General features: G+C 40.6%; 1 long non-coding RNA gene across 1 annotated transcript in view; it reads right to left on the minus strand.

The window, feature by feature from the left end:
- The window catches only part of LOC110396267, a 307,183-nt gene that overhangs the window by 106,581 nt on the left and 174,062 nt on the right, over positions 1-26,540 (minus strand). Inside the window, exon 6 of the long non-coding RNA XR_002436893.1 lies at positions 7,948-8,077. This is a non-coding gene — a long non-coding RNA (uncharacterized LOC110396267). The remainder of the gene's footprint in view (positions 1-7,947; positions 8,078-26,540) is intronic.

A 26,540-nucleotide genomic window follows, 5' to 3' on the forward strand; every position in this document is an offset into this window, starting at 1 on the left:
TTAGGAAGAGTTTTGATTAAAATATGCATTGCTTTGATCATTGCCTTCCCTGTAGTGTAAGATAAACATGATCAGCAGTTTAGGTTGCTGTTCAGTCCTAAGTCACATGCTGTGAAGTTACTGCACTACATTAAGCAAAAGCTTAAGAGGAAATTACTGTAGTCAGCTGGGACTTGAAGTTCTCATAGATTCACAGAATCATTTGAATTGAAAGGGAAACCTTAAAGGTCATTTAGTCCAACTCCCCTGCAGTGAACAGGGACACCTACAGCTGATCAGGTGCTCAGAGCCCCATCCAGACTGACCTTGAATGTCTCCTGGGACAGGACATCCACCACAACTCTGGGAAACCTGTTCCAGTGCCTCACCACTCTGATTGTAAAAAATTTCTTCCTTATATCCAGTCTAAATCTCCCCTTTTAGTTTGAAACCATTTCCCCTTGTCCTATCACAACAGACTCTGCTAAAGAGGCTCGTTATCCTGAGACTAAAAGTCTTAAAATCTTGTACAGCCTCAAGAAATGAGCACAGCCTTTTCCCTCCATCAGCATGGTCCTCCGTGGCTGTGAGTATGAGAGGTGAGGGTTAAGACCTTTTGCCACGAGACATGTAAGGCGGAGGAGGAGAGGCAGGAGGGCATGCTCCAATCTAATGCCTTGTGTGTTCTTGTTCAACACTAGAAATATCAAAGAAGTACATTTCCCTTCAGTTGGTGAAGCTTGTTTGACTCTCACAGCTGGGGCCAGGAAGAGATTTCTGAAGTGTAGCCATGGTCTTTATATCAAGACATTTTAATGATACTTTTTTATTTTCTTGTGAAGCCAAAATGGTGTCTATTACAGGAAGCTCATATAGGCTTTAGTACAAATAGCATTCATGGAAAATGTTTGTTTTTTGTACTACAGCTTTGCATGAAAAATTAAACTTTAGGAATTTGTTTTCAAATTTCTAATGCTTAGGGCTTTACATATCTAGGGAAGACAATGTAAAAAAATACATAAATTATGATTTGCTCAGAGAATGGTATATAGTTTAACAATGTTACTTACAAGATCATAAAAGAAGCACTGCCATAAGAGTTTATGAGAGGAAAACCTACTGTTACACTTCGTTTTTAAAGCTGCGTTTTTAATAATATCTGATCATCTCCCTGGAAAAGGAAAATTTCTCCGATTGGGGTAGGAACCAGCCTGACCTTCCTTTTGCTATCCTCAAAACTGGGACAGATTCTAGGTAAATATAAAAAGCCAGAGCACCACTAAAATGAGGAGAGCTGCCCCAAATGAGGTCTGCTCACTCTTCCTCCACCTCCAAGGGGCAGGCAGCGAGTGCTTGCTGCTCCCAAAAACCCGCTGGCCTCAACAGCTCCCGTGCTAAGCTCTGCTCCACTCTGTGCAGAGTCTTTTCTGATAAAGTAATAAACATACTGCAAAGCTCTTTTACAAGGCAGATCTCACTCTGCTCTCCAGCTTTTCCTCATTAAGGGCATTGCTGCTTCAAGGAAGTTCAAGCTGCAGCGTATTTAAAATCTGCATTCCTTTGACATGTTTTGAAATTATTTTAAAACAATCGGGAGAGGAGGACCAGGTCTGGGGGGCTGAGCGCTTCAAAGGGAAAGCAGATCACTGTGTAAGCCCCAAATTACATAACATGCCCCACCAAGGAAATAAATTAATTTGTTTCCCAATGGCTCATTTATATAACCCTCTAATTATAGCTAAACATATCACCAGCATTATACCATGGGAAAATGTAATGCTGTTAAGCAACCTACCTCTCCGCCCTCTCCAGACCGACAACACAATCATTAAGCAGCAAATACATGTTAGGACATCACCTGCTCTTCTGTCTTTCAAAGGTGTAGTTCAGTACTGTGGGTATGAAAATGTGACCTCAACAATAACTCTTTTTCTAGGGTTTTTTTATGTTCCTAAACTCCATCTTCCAGTTAGATCATAAAAGCAGGACAGATTTGACCTGATTGCAACACTGAAAAGAGAATTGTTCTAAAATTCCCTATTTTCCCAGTCTGCACCAGTCAAAATCTGCAGCTGAGTCCTGTTAACTGCAAGTGCTGCTCGGTCTATGCTGGGTTTTCAGATCTGGTGTGTTTAGGTAGCTCTGTTGACTTCAATTACAGCATTTCTAATTGTTTCTAACTCAGTACACACCAGCTGAGACCAGCTGAGACGCAGTATGTTAAAGCAGCTTGCTGCAGCTCCTTCAAGTCTAGTGAGTAGTACATATTAGGAGTTATTAGACCAAACCACCATGATGAAAATGATGGCAACAGTAACAGAAAAGATTTTGCAGATGACAAATATCAGAATTTTCTAAAACTAAAATAATCAAAACAGCTGTTTCAATCCATCTTCAATCCATGTCAGAAGACAGTATGTGAAGATTAATATGAAAAATAATCTCCTGATGTTATGAGATAAAAATGACTGTGGCATGTGGAGAATCCTACAACTTCAACTGTGGGGTTGCAAGAAAGGTTTCATTATAACTCACGCAAATTCTTCCTAATGTTCTCATCTTTGGGTTGATTTTTAATACTCAAGTTAGTGGAATCTTTCAGATACAATAACTTTCTTCCCTGTTGAAGTGTCTCAGCACTGTAATGTCAACAACTTTGTTGAGGTACAACGATAATGCACCCTAATGCTAGGCTAGCCAGCCAACTTAGCTGAATATTAACAATCTCATATGTGACAAAATTAGAACAGATGATCAGGGATGCTGTAGAATTTCCTTCAGTAGGACTCCATCCATCAAGCTGGCTGTCTTCCTAACAGATATGCATTGTGCCCATCACGTGTAAGTGTGCTCAGCACAAGAGCTGTGTTAGATGTTTTGTGGGACCTTGAGACCAGCCCTGCAGGTTCCAGGCTCCCTATTCAAGAATCTACAGTATTCTGTCTGAAGTTCAAAAAGAGCTAAAGAGAAAACACAGAATACACAGGAATTGCCCAAAAGAAAACTGTTCAATTAGCTTGCTAAATAATCTCTGTATTAGTTTTTCATTTAAAGATGACATAAAATGAGTTTTAGCAAACCATTCCCACATAACTCAATGCAGAGGGAGCTGAAGTAATGCTATAATTTTATCTTCTACACCCTTTGAAGCAGCGTTTCATTGGTCATGTCTGTGATGCCTGAGGATGGCCTTTAGACCAAGTTCTCTGCTCTTAAAAACAGATCAAAGGAAATTTGGTCATCTCCTTCAAAAGGCAGCTGTTCTCCTCCCCATTTTCATAGAGCTGCAAAATGAATCAGGGCATAGTGTTGAGGAACGTCTTCTGTAATTCTGTGTTAATGTTTTGGTTTGAAGTCTCAGTTTTTTAGATAGAAATAGTATATTAACTATCTTCAAGGGAGCTACAGTAATTTAATCTTAGTTCTGATCTAAGGGGGGAGAACGAATTTTCCTAGAAAAAGTGATGAGTTTGTATCAAGCAAAAATTAAAATTTTAAACATCCTGTTAGCTACTAATATTTTCAGAGCATTACAACTCAGGATTTAATTATGACTAAAGAGAGACACATAATTATGCTAGAATCTTAGACTGCAATGAATAAACACATTTTCAGCCCTTGGGATGGTAGAAAATTCTGTCAAAGGTGACAAATGTCCATCTACCCAACAAGTTAGAAAACAAGAAACCATAACTAGGAAACAGTATTTCTGAACAATGCATTATAATCTTATGATTTGGCAGCAAGAGCTGATTTTTAACAAAACAATTAAGGCTTGCTGTGGTGAGATCTACACAGACCAACACACTCCCTGCTCCCATTTGGCCAACATTTTGGATGTCATTCTGATTTACACAAAGCAGGGAATAATGGCAGTGAGATGCAGAGGATAAGACTGGTCTAGAGCAAACAATATCTAGTCATAATCCAAAAGCTAAATTCCTCAATCTTTAGAAAAGTTTATTTTATATATGTTTATATGCTTTTCCTGGTTTTGGCTGGAAACAGTAAAGTACCTTGAAAAATACTGTTTCCATGCTGCATTTGACTCAGCTGAAGCCAAGACCTACAAGAAGAAATCTCTGGGTTAAACAGAACTTTAAACTACCATTCTCCTCCTTTTAATGGCTGTTTGGCTGTCATCTTCTCCAGGATTCTCTGATCAGAGGCAGCATGGAGTTAGAACACTGCATAAAGTGATTCAATATTCAAAGCCTTTTTAAAGCAGTGTTTCTCATTCAGAGAGGCAAGAACTGTGAAGCTGATCCTTTGTGAAGCCTGGGGAGCAAAATACATGGCACTGAACAACCAAAATATACTTCATAAAACAATTTTGCTGCAGAGCTTCAGAGCACTCTGGGTTGTAGCAGATAATCTCCACCCTTTCCAGGTTATCTCAGGACCATCCCGGCTCAGCCAGCAGAAGTTCTGCAGCAAGGCTCTGACTGCTGGGAACTGAGCTGCAGTGGGGACAATCCACCATTGAGCTCTGGTCTGTGTTAGCATTTATTGTTGCACTGCAACTTGGTTGCTTCATCACACTTCGCAGTGTCCTTGATTGCATTTGAGTGGGAGCTACAGTCAGGTAACTGGCAGGCAGATGTTGCTTCTAATATTCTGCTCTTCTGAGAAAAGTGAAGAAAATATCAGCCCCCAAAACAGTCTTTTAGCTATCCAGGATCTATCAAAAAATCTGGAGAGACCCCGTCACCTGAAATACATGGATAAGATCAGGCATACACATCTATTTTTCCTGATTTTTGTGGGTAGAACAAATCATTTGTACTGGGTAGCTGTACACAGCTGGCTGTGCAGAAGGGCTGGAATTTACCTCGCCAGGACATAACCTTCTCTAATGGGAATAGTACCACCACAACCCTTCTTGGCTGCCAGTGATGTGAAAGCATATCAGACCTGGATAGTTCTTGCAACTGCTGGCAGTTCAGGAAATCAGTGTGCTACACTGCCATTTGTAACTAATATAATTTTATCTCCACTCTCTGCCCACTTTCTGGTAATGCAACATGGTTACACTGCTGGCAAAATGCAGGGAAATGGGGATTTGCAGTCTACTATGCTGCAGCTAATGAAGTTAACAGGGAAAAACAAAAATGTATCCTGTATTAGAAACTGTTTGGTTATGCAGCTGCATAAACAACACATGGAAAAAGTGGAATGCTTTAACTTTTGTTAACAAGAAGAAAATGGAATAATGTTTTCGCTGACTGAAAATATTTAGTTAAATTTTCCAGAAGGAGAACCTTTTCAGAGCAGGAACGCCAAAATCAGATCCTCGTGGACAGAATTTACCAATTAATCGATTTTTTTTTCCATTTTTCAGAGAAAACTTTCTGATATATGCAGCTATCTCATGAAAAGTTCAAAAACAAAAAGAATTCACAAGTGCAGATTCTCCTGTGAACATCCTTGTTCAGTTGAAAACTCAATTTTCTGACAATAGGAGTTTTGCTCAGCCCAGGAAATGCTGGCACTCCACATTTGCATGACTGATGGGTCCCATCCTATAAGCAGATCCTTCAAGGTGGCCAGGAACCAGTGGCAAAGACACTGCCAGGTGGCCATGAGGCACATATGTACCTCTGCCGAGGTGGAACACTTGCTAAAATGCTGAAGCTTGCACTTTCCCCTGATTTTCCTCAGTAGAAAAACACTTCCTATGGTAGAAGTGGTTACACTGACAGCACATTTCTACCAGCTGAGGATCTGGCCCTGTTTTAGCCTTCTTGGCTTATTTTCTGGCATGTTGCTGCAAGAGGGCTGGGACCCTGCCAGCTCGGGGGTGAACAGAATAGCATTCCTGGACTCTTAGCAGTGTTGACCATTGTATCGACGTGAATACATAAAAACCTTCAAAGGCAGAAAGGTGACTCCCTGTCATGTGCAATGCTCCTTCGAGTCCTTTCAAGCCACAGATCATCAGCATAGTCTGTACTTGAACCCAGGGCACGCCACTTTCTCCAGTGAACGAGTGACGGAGATTATTGTAGTGAATAGTAACAGTAGATGAGGTGCTATCTTCCCCTTAAATTGGGCCATTCAATTTGTCATGAATAGCTGAGTATTTTTTGCTTGCATTTGGGACTTAGATTTCAGCAGTGGGAACAAAATGAATAGGATCAATGATGAAGCTGAAGTACAAAAAGAAGGAGAAAAAAGGGCAAAGGACTAAAACCAGTAGAGACAAGCAATTACAAGGTGTATTAATGTACACTGGGCTAGGCTGGAAAGAGGGAATAACTTATTGTTATTCCGGGGGATTTTTTTCAGTGAAGGCTAAAGGGGAGGGAAGTGAATATTTGGTATTGGGACAATTGCAAAGCTCTGCCGGCAAAGAATAAAGAAACCTTTTAGGACACAGCAGCTGCCTCTGAGCTTCGAGCGTGGTACTTGATACCACAATCTACCTTCCTCATGCTTTTTGGCCAGCTTTTGAGAATAGCGGGGCAGCATTCAGAAGGAAGACAATGACAAATGTCAAGAAATGGAGAGGAAATGTGGAGTTTAAAAGACTACTGAGTGACAGGCAGGTTAGATCAAAGGGAAACATTGACCAGGTATTTGTAATTGCAATGCTAATAGAGGTTAATCATAGAAAGCAGAGCTGAAGAGTGAATATCTATTCAATCTCAAAGTATACACACACACATATATTAATATGCATATGCATAAACACATACAAATATGCATACTGTGCTTCAATAGCCAGCTGGTCACTCAGCCAGTCACCATCACCCATTCTGTTTTTCTTGGGGTTGTTAATGGAAATTGTGCAGGCAGAGCATTTGAGCCCCTTTGCTGTCAGAGGCAGTACGGTATTTTGGAGAGAATGCACAAGATGGTGCTCCTATATAAATCACTGGAAAAGCAGTCAGTGCAAACCCCTAAAATTGTGCCCAGCAAGAATGCATTTGTTTTCTTAGATTTAATGTAGAGAATGGAGAATATTTCTTACAGGACTTTAAAAGCTGAATTTATATTTCCATTTTACTGATTTTGAGAGCTGTATTTCACAGGAAATCAGTACCCAATGTACCCAATTACATGACTAAAAGAGCACTGACTTTTCTAAAGGTTGTACTGTTTTGTGAACATGAAATCAACTTTGAGCACTTTTGCTTACCAGCCCTTTTCAATCTTATCTCTCTCACAGACGTGCTCTCTCTTGTTATCATTCTTCCACCCATTCCCTTCCTATGCCACACACAGATTTCAAAAAACAAAACAAAAACATTTCCTTTGGGAGTCTTTCCATACTCATTTTAAGAAAAAGCCATTCTTGTTTGCCCTTCGTGGCATGTAGCAGTCCCAGCTGTGTGTTGCAGCAAGTACAGCTACAACAAGACTTAACTATGTCTAGAATAATTCCTAATACCACAGCTATGTCTGATTTTACCAGCAAAACCATTCTGATGTCATGTACTCCCAAATCTTGAAAAAGAAATGTTAATATAACAAAATCCCACACACAAACTATTAATGAAAGACGATGTGAATAATTTTGTGTACGTATCCAAAAATCTTCACCTAAAGACTGCCAATAATGATTTTGCTTTTTTCTTTCTTACTTTTTTTTTTTTTTTTTTTTTGCCAAGAAATCAGCCACAGAAAGACAAGCTCTTATGATGTGTCTGGACTAATTCTTGAAATTATAGGGTCTCTGTCAGGAGTTTCGGGAACATGTAATATAAATAATAGCAATTTTAAAAAATGCACTATTTATCCAGTATCCAGAAAGGTTTTTATGCTTATGAGCAATAAGCAACTCAGTTTATCATCTTCAGAAAGCAGTTTTGTCCGTGTATTACAATTATATTTTTTCTTTAACTATATGAAAAACAGACTATATGTTTGCAAGAAAGGAAAAAGATGGCAGGCCCGAGAAAGGGGTATTGGCATGCAGCTACAGTAGAGATGTATACATTCTCCCCAGAGGCAAAGGATGCTTACGTTGAGAGCTATCAGTTATGTCGATACCAGTGCCACGGTGGGCAGCCTTGTCCCCGCACCTGGGAGGACTCTGGGATAGGGTTGGTTGGGCAGGCAGCCAAAACTCTCCCCCAGACAGCAGGACGGGAACCTGGAAAAGAGCAGAAGGATGAGGTAAGGTGCAGCCCTTAGCCAGAGGCTGGAGGGGGCCTGGTGCCCCGGTGGCTGTGTGGGGAGCAGTGTGCATTTTGGGCAAGTCTGAACAGCCACTGCAGGAATGCTCACCTCGATGCTTCCTTCTGCAATACTGGAAGGAAGAGGAATAATGGGGGAGAGGGTGGAGGGGAAAGAAAGAAGCACACCCACACACACGCCAAAATTAATATTGGGTGTTCACTGTGAAATCATAGCAAAGGTCCCATGGACTGCTTTATTACATCTAGCTGAGGAGAAATACATGGTATCATTTTTTACCTTGCTGTCATCCTCCTACATTATTCTTTTTCATGGATATTTCAGCATGCATACAGATCAAAAAGTATAAATGTCAAAACATGGAGGTAAGGGTAAGCTTGAAAGTCTTTGCTGAATTAATGCAGCTAAGGAAAGCTTCTAAATGCCTTTGCTAGATGAAGGCCCGTGGAAACATCATGTTGAAGATGAAGCTGGATTTTAAAAGAGTAAAAGTGGCTCAAGACCATAATATTCAAGTTTCTGTCTGTAATAGGAGTATGTTAATACACAGAGGTGCAGGTCTGAGGCTGGAGCCAGCCTCAGATTTGGGTCTGTCAGCACAAGCATCCCATGAACAACTGAGCCAACTTTCAGCCCCGGCAGTGGAAATCTTGTAAGTTCATTTGGAGGCAGTCTGGTCTTGCAAAAGCTCTGCCATTTTGGACTGCATCCAAAAAAGCAAGCAAAAAGAGGCCCCTGGATGTTTCTTACTATTATTATTCTTGTGATTTCAATAAGCACATTGTGGGTTCTAAACAAGCTCAAATCTGGGCAGACATGCCAAAACAAATCCACCCTTCATTTGGTGAGCCAGGAAGATAAGAAACTCCAGTTTGGTCCCATCTCTACTTCAGAGATCCCTATCTGAAAGCATGCTCCTTCTAAAAATGAATTAAGAATTGCAACAGCACCTTACCAGGTCTCCTCCCGCCAACAAACAAAAATATTACTTGAATTATTTTTCCGTAGCTGAAAAGTTAACAGCCCATGCTAACAGCAGTTTCCATGACAATACTCATCACTATTTTGCCATCCCATTCAAGGCTGGCAGTTGACTGGAGCACAGATTCTTGTATACATAGCCTTACTGCTGGCTGGAAACCCTTCTTCCCTTCACAGAGAATCTGGTCCTGAGCTGAAGTTTCTGCTGGTGACATCAGAGTCTTTTTGGAAAAGCGTGTTCTCTGGGAGTTTGAATCTTATTACAGGTGCTTAGCTAGTCTTTTCTCCTTCAAATTAATTAGACTTGTAGATGCTCTTTGGTCATTGTCAAGCATTTGTATTAACAAAAGAGTGAGAATGTGGTTTATTATCTCCCCCTTTTCATCTTATATCACTTTTGGAAGCAAAAAGGACTGCAGAGTATAGGAAAACTGAGGAATAAAGTAGATGTTGCAACTTTATTTCCCATCTCAACCACAAAGTAATATATTGATGTATACTCCCACCTCCCTGCACACTTGCATACTGGAAAATGCTCATGACTTATTCTGGTAGAAGGTTGCCTAGCTTCCAAACAACATCTATACATTAGGCACTGCTGATCTGTAGGGAGGTGAAGTGCCACTGAAACCTCAAGCAATTGATATTAGCCCCTTTTTGTTTCTTTAATAGGTTTTTATATGGAACAGTTCCATGTAAAATTCCAGTATCCACTGGGCAGAGACCCAAAGATTCTCCATAAAGAGCAGGGCAGTGAAAGCCTATAGCATTGCTTCCCCACAGTCCCTCCATCCCCCTGCATGCAAAACAGTCTGTAAAGACTAGAAGGAATAATTTCTCTGTGCTTGAATGCACTCTCACAGGTCAGTCCTCCAGAGAGGTGGCACTCTGCAAGAGTGGTGTAACAGGAACCTGGACAGGGAAGGGAAGTCTGGGTGCTGCTCCCTCGTACCCTCTGCCTTGGGGATTTACACTATCACTGCCCTTGCAGCACCTCCTGATATCATTGCAAAGCCAATCACCATCACCTCCATCCCGTGTTCATGACCCCTTGCTGCAGACATCCAGACAAGCAAACCTGTGTGACTTTAAGAACTTCAAATAAAAGAATGGAGTTCCTAATTTCTGTGGTTTCAGTATATTGGCTATATCCTCCTGACTGAAATTTTGCCTCTGAAGAAGCACAGAACTTCTATTTTCTCCCCATCGCTGTCATTCCCACAACAATGTATTTATCACCATCTCAGTAGCTCATTCTGCAACGCAAAAACTGAAATGAGGTGGCCCAGCAGGCTGGGTGCTCATCAGCCTTTCTATTCAGACACCAACTCTGTGAACTCTGCAGATCACTGCAACTCAAAAGCGTGACTGCAGATCAGACAGACATCCCTGATCCAGCTTGTTCAGAGGTGACTGTGTCAGTGTGGATCTCTGTGCATGGATGAATGGTAATTAGCCCAAAAGCTTTGCCGCTCCCGGAGAACACCTCCCTGAATCTCAATTCCCTTGTCACCACACCAAAGCAATTTGAAGTCAGAGCAGGTATGCCAATGCGTGCCAATCTCCCGACTGCAGTGAAGGCTTTACCAGGTCCATCTGCTCTGACATAAACAGAACTTTAATGTTTGTGAGATCTGAACATGACTGAATAGTCTCTTACATGTTTTTGACAAAACAGAGAATCCAGATAGTGAGGAGGGAGGAAATTCTTTGTATCAGATATTTCAAATACATAAGAAATTTCTACTTTGTTTTAAGGTCGAGATCACCCCCATTTAAAATCCAAGCAAATTCCCCATCCCCGTATGTTACAAAGGAGAAGGATATTTCATCAGCTATGGCTTATCTTGCTCTGCTTTCCTCATCCCCATAATTGCCAGCGCTATGGCAACTACTGCCACTATGGCAGCTCAATAGGAACTATCAGAGATGAGGGTAGGAACCTGAGGAATGAGAGATGGATGGATGGGGAAGTGGACAAGGAAGGAAATGGGGAGGAGTATAAACATAAAGGAAATGGGAATCTAGAGAGCAAGAACTGGAAGTGGAGGCGTGGGCTGTAACTGTGAGTCTAAAAACTTAGCCAGCTTGCTGCCATGTCACCAAGCACCACCAAACCTCAGAAATTCCCATTCTCTGAACCAGTAGTAAACACTGACTGCCTTAATTAACTTTTCTATCATTAGTACACAGCAGCCAGGGAGGAGGGGGAATGCACACTCCGCTGTGTAGTAGACTCCTGTTACGCCCTTTACTACATGGTATGCACAAACATAAAACTTGGCTCCCTAAGAGGTAGGACAGAAAAGTCCCATCGTACCCACACAATTTTGAAAAGTAGGAAAGGCAAATCCTATTTTTTATTTGCTTTTTACTTTTTATTTATTTGCTTTTGCTTCTTTCCCAGGCACTTTCTTCCTTCTGGGTCAGCCAGTTTAAATTGGAGTCTGTAGCAAGAGATCCATTTCTCACCAAACAAACTCCTCTACAGGAAAGCTTGTGTCTTTAAATACATTTTTGAGCAATTTTCTCCCCTCTTCCCCCTTTCAGAGTTTGGTTGTTTTATTTGTCAGCTGATAACATGGACAAAATATTGCCTCTCTCCTACAAGGGAAAGTCAGTAAAAGAGCTTCTCAGGAGTGGTTAGAGAAGCTTGGGAATTCATCTACCTTGGCAGGAAAGTTCCAATTCCTCCACTTTTCTAGGCTTTAATAAATTCCTACTCTCTTCAGCAATAAAAATAAAAGAAAATCAGTCTCCTGAGGAAAATTTCACTCCAACAGGCTGTGCTATTTCAGTCATTCTGAGCTTTCATTGGAGAGAGATATATTAAAAAAAAAAAAAAAAGATTAACTCTTCCAAAAAAATAAGATAAAAATAAACCTATCCTAAAAATGAACTTCCATCATTATCCCCAGTCCTTGTATGGAGTTTCTTTAATGGATGCTCAGTCTGTGGATGGAAAGCAGTGCCCAGTTAAGAGCATAGCATCCTCTGTCTTCAGGGCTCTCCAAGGCTTTCCAAATACAGAAGGTGGATTGCACTGGAGAATTGTATATCTACTTTATAGAATATATAAATCTGAAATACACCTTCCATGCAACATTCTGATTACTTTCTAAATGGTCTGTAGTTCCAGTGTCCTATCTGTTTTGAACACTTTCCTCTGGGAAAACCAAGTTGAGGTCTCTGCTCTTTCCACATTCCCCATCTCAGGTGAGTTTGTGCAGAAAGGGGGAGAAGGGTGCCCATGTTTTTCTCAACTGCACTAAGTGACAAATCACCACTAGCTGGAACAGTTCAACAGTTCTTTCATCATAAAACTGCTGGCACTTTGTAAAGGCCTCCACACTCACAATGTTTTTGAAGCATTTTACAGAGCAGGTGATTATCATTGACGGGCATCATTCTTTTCTTTCACTGACAAATTACAGACTATTTTGAGTTAACCTGACATAAAAATACATATTTTTTTCTGAATTTGAGGCAAAAAAAAAGAAAAAGGAGGGACAAAAGTTCATTTCAGAGCAAATTAAATATTGTAGTTAATCCAAAAGTAAAAACTACATTCAAGATGTGGGCATTTTTACAAATAGATTTTAAAATGGAATTGAAAGAACTGTGATGCAATGTTTCTGGAAAATAAATTTTTGTAATAGCCAGGTTTACTCACTCCTCTCCTTCTGTTCAAATGAGGAGAACAAGGGAAGCTACTTTTTCAAGCAGGGAAATATTCAACACTGGAAAGAGCCACTATTGCAGTGCAGGATCAGCTGCAGGGTCTTGTATGCCAAGAGCATGCAGGAGCTGAGCCACGGGCTGTGTATTACAATTGTACCTTTCGAGCTACACTAAACTTGAACCTACACCTCAAAACTGGAAATACAGTTTCAGAAACTTTCATCTACCTTTATTAGTAAGAACTTCACAAGCCAGACAACTTCTCCACTCATAAATTCCCGTAGATAAATTTATTTGAATCAAAACTTGAATGCAGCAGTCAAAGTTTAAAAGAACCAAAGGATCTTCAAGGTCTCAGCTGTCTCTTTAGCTCTTTAAATCTTGCAGATTGGTGTGTGAGCAATTGGTATACCTTAAGAAGAAGGAATACAGCCACATTATTAGGAGAGGTCAATATTATGAGTGTGTTAGTAATGAAAGACTAAAGCTAATGCTTGTAACAATTGTTTCAAATCTAGACAAAATCCTAAAATAATAAAAGAAGCAAATATCTCCATCATAAACATGTTTATGATTTCCACATGGTGTTTGTGTGTGTTTGTACAGTATACACAATTGAGCTTCCCTGTACAAATTAGAAATATTGCACATTCCATACACACAATGATTGCCCTCACAAGAGGCCTCAAAGTTTGTTTTCTGACACAATGGAAAACCAGGAACCTTGAGAAAATCAGAATAATCTGTTTAACATTCTCTCCTTGGAGTTGGGTGGTGATCAGTGCAATATGTTTTCTACAAATGTTCACAAGCCTGAGCCAAAGACCACTGAAGGCAGCAAGATCCAGGCCCTGAAAAAGTATATGCATGCCACAGTTCTTGTCCACTGTTCTCAGCACTTACAGAATGGACCTTATGAACATTTATGAAATTGAGAGTTGAACAAAAAACAGAGAAAACAAAGTCTAAGTGTTAACACTATTGGTCCATGTGGGCCAAGAGGGATACTCAATGCCCAGAAGTTGACTTCTAATGCCATGAAAGTACTGAAGCCAATATTTTAGCTTCTTTTAGGCACTAATCTCTCATTAGTTTTAATCCAACTTTAGTTGCTGCCTAAATCCCTATAATAATCTAGACTCACTACATGGAAAAAGCATGGATTACCACTTTCCACTTACATGGAGTGATCATTAGTGAGCAGTGCTGCTTTGGAGATGATGAACCTAGTTTTTATTTATAGCAAGCCATCCTAATAGTAGTTAAGTGATGTAAAGTATAACTTGCTTTGCTACTATATCAATGTGGATTGTAGCCCCTTGTATTCTTGGACATGCCATAGCTGCTGGGCATATATGTATTGCTCCTCAGCTTTCTAAGTAGAATCACAGAATCATAAAGTTTGGAAAAGACCTCTAAGATCATCTAGTCCAACTCCACCTACAACCAATATTGTCCACTCATCCATGTCCTTAAGTACTACATCTACTCTTTCCTTAAACACTTCCAGTAGACGCAAGTGAAACAATAGTGCTAATTTAGCCAGTTAGAGTTAAATGCTCTGAGATGAACACTAAAAGGGCTGTGTAAGAGCAATAAATGTCTTAAAAGAAGATATTTCACCTCAGTCATACAAAACCAGAAAAAGCAGTGTGAAGCCATTCCTTTCAGAAACTTGCAACCGAGTGAACCATTATGGTGCTCTTCTTCATATCTATTCTGCCTCCCCCGCTATAAAAATTGTGGCTATTAAAATGTATTCTGTTTACTTTCTACATTCTACACAGTCCTCCACAGACACTGTCTGATACAACACCTTATATGCTTGTGTGCAGAGATGTGAGTGCTAAGCAGTCAACTCCCCTTTTGAATGTGTAAACAAGCAAAGTATCTTTGGAGGACTTTCTTGTAACTCTTTCATTCAGTTGCCTCTGGATCCTTTCTCCTTTATTACCTGAACATCCCTCTAGGGCAGAACTTTTGCAATTGCTGGTTATTCTGGAGGAAGGAAGGTTTTAATGAATCAGGAAATGAACAGTTTAACTCCAAGGCTTAACCCGTCATTTCTTTTATAAATTAAGCCTTGTATTTTAATGATTTGGGTTTTTTATTCCTAGTAACTAATCTTACTGTTTCTTTTCCTTTTTGTTATTTTTTTTCTTCTACCAGTCACAATGCTCACTTTTAAACGCTTCTAAGATCTTTCAGATTCTATAAGGTTTTAAAAAAATTGTTTTAACCATTTCATCACTGCATTTGCTCTGCACCTGCTACTGTACCCATATTTACTATACTGAATCTAATACAAACCTGGAAGGTACCTGCCATGTTTAGTACCATAGCATGCAATGGCACCTTTTGAATCCATGCATTTATCCATGTCCTGTGTTCTGGCCAGTAAAATCAAAGTTTTCCAGTAATGCAGCCATAAGATACACACTTTGAAATCAAAAGCAAGGGTACCACTCAAGGGCTACCGACCATATTCACAATCAGGAAGAAAAATACACAACTTCAGTTAAAGCCTCTGTCACCACTTTCCTGTGTGGAAAACTCTGTAAAGACTTTTCCAAAAGGATTCAGGTGGACAATTCATAGAAAATGACACTTTTGTCGACTGTTAAGATGCATTCTCTGTCTCAGCAATCCTCAAAGCTGTAGACTGAAAAGTCCAAGTATCTACCGCAAAAGGTTCACTTTGTATTTGTTGGTCATCACTGGAGAAAAGACTTCAGGGAAGACTGACCCACCAGGGCACTCTTCCAACCCTTGTAAGAGAGTAACAAATATGTTACTGTTTCTGAGGTTCCTCCAATTTAACATAATTGAGATCATGCACATCTAGAAAAACTCTTCTGAAGTCACTGACCAGAAAGCAGATAAATTCTTTTTTATAAGACTTGCTAGAGGAGGATTAGCTTTAAAAGAATGTACAAAACATGCAGGTCCACTTTGAGTTAAGCTGCCACTGTTTTCTGAAAAGCATCAGAACTTCCTAACTCCTAAGCTTTAGGCTAGATTCATGAGGCACCATTCTGTGGTCGTTTGTACATGACAGCCTTCTGATGGCACAAGTATGTCAGCTAAGGTGGAGAGAGAAGTCAAGAGAGATGTCTGTGCAGAAATGGAGTCACAGTTTTCTCGACAAAAGCATATCCTACCCACATAGCTTGCTGCATTTCGGCAGTAGTGCGTGAGGCTACAAGAATTGTCTACAATGCATGGTGTTGCATAACAAACAATAGCGCGAAGAACAGGTGAAAAAAACAGACCTCTAAACATTGTTTCAATGTGAGTAGCTCTTCATATAGGAGCAACTAATCCTGCTAAAATAGTTTATTTGCCAAAACAACTTCTGCTCTTCAGGGCCATGGTCTGAATTCTGCCACCCACAGAGCTCCTTTTGTCCATATAAGCTCCGTCTTCATTAGCTCTGCTTCTAAGAGTAACCAACAGGATCATAAAAATCTACTCTTTAATGCCTCCAAACTTTATAAGGGGGGGGGGGGGGGCAAATACTGTATGACATTTTTTACTTTTCTGAAGTTAGGGCCTGCTACTAGTCCATTTTTACTAGTTATTGAAGTAATGCTATTAGTTATTTTTTTTTGTTGTTGTTTTTTTTTTTTGAACTGTTCCTTTTGGGCAAACATTAGCCCAAACACATTTGAAGCCAGTCCTAAACTTCTGGAGAGATCACTGTCAATTCTTTTGAAGGTATGGGTAGAAGCTTAACATTTTGACAATATCTATTTCAGGGGAAGAGGTTGTTGTACTTTTTTTTTTTTTTTTTTAATTTAAAGTATATTTACATAGGCCAGGCTCATATAGTAACATGGCTGCAAGCCAATTTCATACACCTTATTTCCAAGCTAGAGGATACCTACACCTTTTTCCTGTCCTGGGCTTTGATTCAAAAGGCTGGGATTCATTTTCAAAAGAGCCTATGAAGTAAGACACTCAATTTGCACCAAGATGGAAACAATGGGGTAAATCCCACCGTGCCCCTGAACACTTCAGCCAAAATATTTGCCTGTGCATCATCCTGGGGATGAGGCTTATGAAAATCAGAGTTTTGACTCCAAATGTCTTTACATTACAGAATTGTAAATCAAGTGCTGCTGCCCAGAGGCATACTTGCAAGAAAGTTTGCTGGCTACTAACCCTGTACTGCAAGCATAGTGCCAGCTTGTAAAGAAATAAAAGCACACAGACCCCTGGAACAAAGTCCCCTTGTTACACTGGTAACTTGTGGTCAAGTACATTGTAAGCAGAGAAGGAATTTTCATTTTTCATTCTCCAGGCTTTTCAGGAAAAAATAAACACAAAAGCTGGAGGAAGAGTGTGCAACTGGATTTAGAAGTGTTGTCCTCAGAAGAAAAGAATTAAGTAATTATCTCCTACCTTTGTTGATTAACTCAAGTGGATTACTGCTCCAAGATGTATTTAACAGAAATTGCTTCTTAAGGTAATTTGTGCACCATGTGGGTGGATAACCACTCAGCAAATGGGTTATGAAGAGGCACAAGGGTGGTCCTGGCTGGTTTGGCAAGTAAGTACAAGGGAATACATGCATGCATTGCTGGATAGAGAAACAGACGCTGGGAGAATTGCTACAGTGTGTTGTAAGATACAAATACGCGTGAGGTTGTACAAGACTGACCTGAATGTCTTGAGTGATAGGTGTGGTGCACATGTGTATGGACTGTGGGAGTAGGTGCTACTGAAGGGACAAGGACTAGTGAGGCTGTAATGTACATGTAGTGAAGCGATGCTGGGTAATCAGATTTCATTACCAACAGCTGTAGTGCTTGGAAATGGCTGTCTGTAAAGGGGTGATTGTACAAGGCAGCCAGCCATGTTTCCCATTTGATGCAGTTTCGGCACATGGGTGCACATCATCTCTTGTGCCAATGATGTGAAGTTCAGAACAAAGGTGCATGCCCATCCCAGTTGTACAGCAGATGTTTGCTCCTTTTTTACTTTTATTCTTTGCTTCTTGTGATTTGATTTCTTTATCATGGGATATATAGTGGTATAGCAATACGATATAGTTTTGTCTTTTGATTGAGGGCGGTCAAAAGACAAAACAGAGACTGCATTTCAAAAGGAGAGCGATGTTTTGGCTAACATCTGACACAAGTACTTGCAACTAATACCAGCTGGCTGCTCAGACGTGTATCAGCATTGCAGCAGGGTTGGTTCATCAACTTCGCATCACTTGGTAAGATTGCATTTGCCCCAGTGATGACTGAATTAGAGCCTGTGACATTGTGCCATCAGTTGCAAATCCCATGGTCTGTGGCCGGAAGCATCAGATGCAGGAGAATGAATGTGCCTGCTTAGTTCCAGGACAAAAGTAATATGAACTAATGCTGGTCTTTTCTTTCCTGTACTTCTGACCCAAGAACAGCTAACCAATGTCTGCTGACAACTGCCTGTTTTTCACTATCCACAGACTCTGTTCTTTGGGCAGCTCTGTGCTACACAGTGCTAAGTAAAAGTTAAAAATAAAAAAAACGTAGTCCCTGCCCCAGGATGCTCCTTTTGTGGCAATTTGGAAATGATCACTTGACACTTTAGAACTCATCACCATCATATGGGACATTTCTTGATCTGAAAGTTGACTCCCTGCAGATAACACACACAGCACTGGAGAGCTGCAGCACCAGGCTGAGATTTAAGACTCTCTGTGTGTCTGTTATCAGAGTGAGCAAACAGCTGTATCATGTGTTTAAAGATGAGTAAATCTAACACAAAGACAGGGCTGACACATGTCACTCAGGACTTGCAGAGCTCCCAAGGAACCTCATTTGTCTCTAGTGGGACTGACGTAGAATAGAGGAGATGCACATTTCTCTTTTTCCTTACTTGTATTTCAGTGTTAGATGGGAAAAGATGCACCATACCATTATCAAAACAAGAAATAGCTACAGGAATGATGTAATTGCCTGGATCAGAATTCAGATACTGAGACTTACAGAAACTTTTTGCCATCATTATTGCACCCAGGAAACATAACCCCAGCTCTGGCCAAAGCCCCTATTAAAATTCCTATCTCTGCAATATTCCCAGAACATCAGCAAATTCATTCTCCTTTTGAGCAAACACAGAGGCCAGATTCCAGCAGTAAAACTGAAGAATTTGTGAGCATGGGTCAGCACGAAGTTTGTTCTCATACAAATGCAGGTTCTCACAGGAGATTATGGAGCACAAACTGCTGAGAAAGAAGGCGCGAAGACAAAACAACTGAAATAATAAATTACGTTCTTGTGAGTAGTCTGGGCTTTAGGGCCTGTCCTCAGCAGTGGGGACTGATCTAAGCCATGAATACTTCTAGTTTTATAATAGTAACATAGCAGAGATCTCAGCCAGTTTAAAACTTCCATCCTTCAGGCTTTATGTTCATAAAATTCTAAGGACTTCAAAGCCTGGAATTCATCATGGCTGCTTTACAAGCATAATACAGTCAGGCTCCACCAATGTCCTCTGCCTTGCAGAGCTGATCAGCCTCAGAGGGGTTGGGAGTTCCTTGGCTGCCCCCCCGATGCCAAGGGACTCCTCATCTCACTGACGTCCCCAAAGAAGTGGTACCTCTGAAAACTGAGGACAATGACTTCCAACAAGGAAATTTGCACCTGAATAGTTACACTGGTGTAGCAAAGAAGGCCCCCGTTCCCAGGTTATTACTTTGATAAAATTATAGCAGAGTCCACTGCCTTCATGTAAATAGGCTCTCAGTTTTTCCACAGCGGCTTCAGCACTTGAAATCTGTTCTGAAGTGGTGAAAAGTGCTAATATCTTTGTGGTTTAGGGTGGAAAAAAAAAGTCAAGAGTTACTGTATGGTTACGCACATCTGTTTGTATGTGAATGCTGAAGTTCCCATTGAATTTCCTTTCTGAACAGAAAAAGTGCCAAAGAATCGCAAGAAGCCACTTCTTCATGTAGAAAACTGTAGTTAGAAAAGTTCAGATGAGATTAGTTTAGTGAAAAACTCCAGATTTTTTTTTTCTCCCACAGTGCAATTAGGTCCAGAGGAAAATCTTACTGCTTTGAATAATACTGGAAGTTTGAAAGCCAAGTTTGGACTGAAGGGTTTGTGGACTTAACTTTGGACATATTATTGATGCTTCCATCCCAGATTTTGTGAGCCGGCTGGGCTAGATGAATGCATGATGCTGACTGCCAGCCTCCTGTCTTAACTTTATTAAGCATAGTGCTCAGAGAGCTAACCAGGACCTATTATTCAGTTCATTCAGCCCACACCTGGTTCTTAGTGAGATGCTGCACTGCTTTAACACCATGAACTATGGCTTTATTGCTCTCTGCTATTTCCTCCTCCCTCTAGCTTGAAAAACCACACTTCAATCAATGGCTAATGTTGGTGTGGGAGTAATAACCTTCCTTTATAGCAGCAAGTAGGGACATCTGGACAGGCCAGGGAAAAAGGCAGGGAATAAAACCATCAGGATGTGCAGATTATACTGTTATCATAAGAGCTCTTGATTTCAGGAAAGCTTTTTAGTGTGGAAGCATATAAAACTTTTGTTCCTTCAGCTGAGAGTTTTTCCTTTGAAGGTCACAAAAAAGGTTGAGAAACTTGGGGCTGACAATGTAGCAGAGGTAGTCACTGTCTTACCAAGCTGAAGAAAAAAATTAAAACAAAACAAAGCATGCTTTAGCTGTTCAGGCCAATTCTTGAGGAAGATGAATGGATGGTACTACAAAATCCAGAGTCAAGTACAAGGAATCCAACCTTGGAGCTTGGCGGCATCTCAGTGCTCTAGGTCTTGCAGCCAGCTCTGCCTTCAGGACAAATCCATGAAGCTTTTGGTGCTCCCCTTCCACCTATGCACTGATAGCAGTGATGCCTTCTTTCTTCTGTCATTTGACTGCCTCGTTATTCTGCTGAGTTTTTAGAGGACAAGGACCATTTGTATACCAGCTCTTACTGGGGTATGACTTTTATCTCTTGCAGCTTTAATGGTGTTAATAATTGGTAGATGAAGGGTACTGCAAGGTACATCCTCCCTGTCCTGTAGCTGCATGATGGATTCCAGCACATCCCCATCAATATGTTGTTTGTTGGCCTATGGGGCGAGGATGGCAAATGTACCTGTTTGACATTTGCCTTTCTTTTACATTTTCAATAAAAATTAAACCCCTGAAGACTTCCTGACATAGATTGATGTGAACAGGCACTCAAATCCTCCTTGAACCAGGAAGTTATTTTCATGTCAGGAACAACTGTCAGCTTTCCTGTTCAGCTTTCTGTGGTGAAGGCTTAATGCCAAAAAGCTTTTTGCATGGAAGGGGGTATAATTCCAGCCACTGGACAAAACTGTCATTTGTCTTTGCTAAATTATTTCTGAAGGGAAATTCCATTTTCATGGAGAAACTTAAGCATTTCCACAGTAAAGATGACATTTCCTGGCAAAAATAGTATTTTTTTTCCCTTACTATGCATGCTGTTCATTTAGAGACAGAAAAATAATATGATTGTTCTATTAAAATTAAGAAAAAAAGACAGCAAATTTCTTTTGTGTTTAGTTAACTGAAATGGAAATTAAAATCATTTTGCAGAATTCTAGACTACTACTCAGTTTCTCATGACCCAGGGATACTCAGATTTGGGCTGTTATGAACCAGGTTTTTCACCCATGAAAAAATGAGCATTCCCTTGGTCAAATTCCTGCTCCTTTAGGCACTTGGATCCCTTCTCTAATATGTCAGAAATCAATTATCTGGTTATCCTCTAATTTATTAAATCTCATGTCCTGGATTCTGAAAATATTTGAATGCTGCTGTAATGCATTTTGTACTGGCAGAGCAATTTGAGCTAATACTTTTTGCACAACTCAGCCAAGGCATCTTGGCATCCTGAATCATTCTGAACTGCACTGAATACAGTTTAATTAGTGTCCAATGTACCGTGCCTTGGTGGAGTGGACAGCTGGCAGCTTATCTTGCGTGACCTTGGGTGACAGACACAATCTGGGATAATGCTAATGTGTGTCTTTTGTCAGTTGATACTGGGGGAGCCAAAAAGTCAGGGCTTCAACAACCAAATGATTAGCACATATCTATGGGGATAAAGATGGGAGGGAAGATACGTCTACCATGGACATGTCTCAGTACCTTGTGATTCACAGACAGGCTAACACCAGATGCAGACAAAAACTTTTCATTTTTCAAAGTATCTTGCATTGCTTCCAGCAAAACAATGAGTACAGAGAGGGAATGTAGGCTGGGTGAAAGACTAGAAGTAGAGATGCATTTTGAGGAAGAGAGCAGACTGCTCACTAGTTTCAGGTGCCATCACAGCTGGCTTACCTGGGCACACGCTGTCTTAAAGAGAAGTAAGGCAGTTGTGCGTCTGGAATGAGTTACATAGAAGCTGCAATTGATGAGCTTTACAGATCCCTTCCAACTTGAAATGTTCTACGATTCTATGATCACACAGAGCTGGTGTGTCGTCTCTCTGAAGAGGAGAATGAGGGGAAAGCCTGGTACTTCAGGTCAAATTCACTGAGACATGTAGTCAGACTCATGGAGAGAAAGATAGGAAGGCAGAGAAGATCCATAAAGTCAGGAAGCAACAAGAGAAGCAACAGGGGACCTTTGAGAACAGCTTCTGATTGCTCACATTTGTTTGTAGGGAACTGCAAATTGTTCGTAAAAGCAGATTAACTTGTTGTTCAGAAATTCTAAGACAGAAAACTTTGAAGGATTAAAAAAATCATTCCAGTTAGACATTGAAGAGTTATGGTAATTTACCCAAAGAATAAAGAGAATTTGCTAAAAATACAGAACCCAAACTGGAAGCAAATGCTAAATGACCAGAAACAGAAAACTGAGATCAATGGGTTGTCACTCACTCTTATTTACACCAATGAAGACAAAGTTTCAGTATACTTTTCCCATGCATATGTAACATATTGAACATGCAGGAGCCTTTCTGCCACTTAAGAAATCCTAATAATAATTTCTATTAAAAAATGGAGGAGGAATAGTAAAAAAAAAAGTGTCCTAAATATGTCCACAGATTATTATTCTCACTCCTAAACATCTTGTAAAGCCATTTATGATGTCCCTCTCGCAACAGAAAGAGAGGCAATTGCCAGCAATTGCTGTTTCCCTAATTTCTCTGGATCAGAGAATATTTCTTCCCCATCTTCCTAACTGGACTCACACTGGAAATGCATCATGGCATGTGCAGAGCAGCATCCACAAGAGGGCTCTGCTGGTGCCCCTGCTCCAAGTTTCTCAGTATACAAGCAAATAATAATAAAACAACCAACCCTTTATTCAATAAATATATCTATATTTCATTTGCTAAATATTTTTCCTCTGTAGATTATTTTCAACTTCTATTTTCCTTCTGCACCCTTCATATAGAATAAAAGAGCATTGCTGCCAGTTGTTGCAAGCTTTATAAAATAAAAAAGTGCAACATGATCATTTTTTAATGGATGTAAGTTAATAAAAGCTCGTCCAAAAAGCTTAGAAGCATTTCCAGTAGGAGATGAAATTCAGTCTATTCTGAAATATTTCATGTTAATGAAATTTTGTGCCACAGTGAGAATTGCAGGGGATTCTACTAGTGTCCAAATGTTTTATTTTTCATGCTGGGGTATGGAATATCTTAGGTTAATTTTAAAACAAAAAGCAGTAAACCTTATTTTATGTACATGGGAGTAGAGTACATATTTATACATGAAACGAAATACAACGTCAAAGAACACGTTATATATAGCTGTTTGGGTTCCCTAAATGTGCCTCTTTGGTTTTCAAAACCAGGAAGAAAACCATCATTTTCTTCATTTCTTTTTATCATGGGGTTATGCCATTAAGATATTGTACCTTCATCACAAAAGAAACCTGCAACCAAAGGAAGCCCCAGGTCACTGCATACACTCAAAATAACTAGATAAACCTTCCCAAAAATCTTCTAAAAAAATCCTGTCCCGAAACTGTCAAGCCTGCAAATGTTGAGCACAGTATTTTGAAAACAGCAAACCTCACTCAGATAAAGCAGTAATCTTCTTATGCTCCTGACTGCTCACATAAAATGGAAACTTGCCTGAAACTAACCTTCATCACCTTCTCACCTCTCCATTTCAGATGGGAGAAAAAACAAGTTTTGAAAAGTTACTCAGTTTTTCATTTTTTCCTTGAATCAGATGCAATTCACAAACTCGCTGCTCATTTTCCACCTCCTCACTAAATCTTCCCTGTCTGACCTAACTCTGTATTCTGAAATCCCACTCTGGAAAAGACTGACTAAAACTCCTCAATATTAGAGCTCTAATGTGCCTGAAAATCAGTGCGTTCAGTTTTTTTTTCTTTTTTTCCTATTTATCAGATGAGTAACAAACCCTTGCATCAACTGTGACATTTAGCCCTGTTTCCATCTGGATACAGGTGTCTGTACCATCTCTCCAGACTTTGGTGGCTCCTATCTTATCACTGCATCCTTTTGATCAAGGAGCATCTTTGCACAGGTCTGTTCTTCACTTCAAAGTGACCATAACCTGACTAATCTCTTCCCTCCTGCTCCCATAACAGAGCTGGGAGAGGCACTCAGGCGGGCAACTGGCAAATCTGGATGACAGGCTCCAAAATCCTTTGTGTTGAGCTCCTTTTTTTTCCCGTTTCTCCCAAACAATTGGTGCAATGTAGCTGGAAAGGCAGATATGGGCACCTTCTTATTCCTTCCTGCAAGGATGTTAGGAAAATGTGATTTCACATCCAGCCACAGCTGTAGCATAGGAAAGCCTCCTGCTTCAGGAGGAAAATCTGTCACCTCCCTTAGGTGCCACCATTCACTGAGGTACTTAAGTCACTGCTGATCTTTAATAACAGAAATAGTTCCATTGAGTTCAGTGGGACAACTCAAGTGCCCTGAGCAAGGCACACATACCTCTCTGAACGGGGCCACATCCGTCACTCTTATCTGCATGCTGGTGTGAAGCTGCTCTGCAGGACATCTGTGACAACTGTTGGTGTCCTGAGTTGCAATCCGAGCAAAAATGTTTTCGTTTTGGTGCTGAAAAGAACTGCCTTGTCTTCCTTTTTAAGCTACATGTACCAAAATGATAAACAAGCAAAGGTCAGACTGCAGCCTGAAAAATTATTATCAGGCCACCATCTACTGTAACTCTTCAGGAAAAATGCATAATTGCAGAAGTAACAAGTCATCTGTACACTGCACAATTACTGTAACAGCCCATGTAATCACACTAATTGCATACAACAGAGCGCAGCTGGGAGCACCCACAGCATGGTGAGCTCAGGGGAGGCCAATCAGTTACAGTTCAATACACATACACAGGGGTTTCCCATAGCTGACTTGAAGATATGTGTGTGTACATCTATCAGCCACACTTTTACTTACCCTATGTGCAGCCAATGTCAGCTTTAGCAGCTCTAAACTGAGAAAAATGCTTGCAAGACAAATCTTGGAGGGCAATACAAAATATATGCTGCAGCTAAGCACGGAAAATAGAGAAGAAAGGGATAGGAATGAAACAGGGAATGAGGGAAAGCAAAAGGGTCTACATGTATGAATGACAAAACGTACCAACATCAATGGACTCCATGAAAGTAGCTGGTTGGGCTCCCGCAGTTTGCCTGTTTGGAGAATGTTTGAAGAAGGGCAACAAAGCTGTGAAGGGCCTGGAGCACAGGCCTTATGGGGAGCAGCTGAGGGAACTGGGATTGTTCAGTCTGGTGAAAATGAGGCTCAGGGGAGACCTTATCGCTCTCTACAACTGCCTGAAAGGAGGTTGTGGTGAGGTGGGGGTTGGCCTCTTCTTCCAGGTAACAGTGATAGGACAGAGAGAATGGCCTCAAGTTGCTCCAGGGAAGGTTCAGGTTGGATATTACGAAAAACTTCTTCTCAGTAAGAGTGGTGATGCACTGGCACAGGCTGCCCAGGAAGGTGGTGGAGTCACCGTCCCTGAAGGTGTTTGAGAACCATGGAGATGTGGCACTGAGGGACATGGTTAGTGGGCATGGTGGGGATGGGTCAACAGTTGGACATGACGATCTTAGTGGTCTTATCCAACCTTACTGATTCCATGATTCTATGATTCAGTGATTCTATTTCTCCTCCCAAAAGGAAAAATTATACAAGAGACAAAAAATAAAGAATCAATGATTACAAGCAAAAGAAAAGAGTATGGAGTGAAAGAAAGCTAGGAGAGGGTGAAAAAAACTGTAAAGCAAATGAGCTAGAGGAGAGGCCACTGCAAGTTTCAATGGCACTTTCATTCATTTAATACATTCAAGCTTCTTTTTTGCTGCTTGCCATTGGCAGATATCCTAAATCCCTGCAAGTGTGAGAGAAAGATGTGTGGCAGCTATTTGGAACTCTGAGGGATTTCACTGTTGCTGGCTACTTAGTAACTTTTGTAATTAAAGGCAATTTTTAAAAGGTAGAATGAGAACCTGCTGTTCACTGAAAGCCACAACCCTTCCCAGAGCAAACCACCAATGCCACTGGAAAACTAATCTGAAATTATTGCTGGAGTCAGAGACTCAAAACCAGGATGGCTATCACACATTTTTAAGCACATCTTTATAGCCAAAGCCAAGGATTTGACACAATCATCTCTACGCTGACCTGACCACGCTGTGGTGAAGGCACAGGAGGTGCCTGACAAAGATGTTGAAACCCTCATTTGGAGAATTCACCTGCTGGCAATCTCATGTGGGACATACACAAAAGCTTTGGCCCCTTTGCTCAGCCACA

Source organism: Numida meleagris, chromosome 3 (assembly GCF_002078875.1).
Source record: "Numida meleagris isolate 19003 breed g44 Domestic line chromosome 3, NumMel1.0, whole genome shotgun sequence".
NCBI lineage: Eukaryota > Metazoa > Chordata > Aves > Galliformes > Numididae > Numida > Numida meleagris.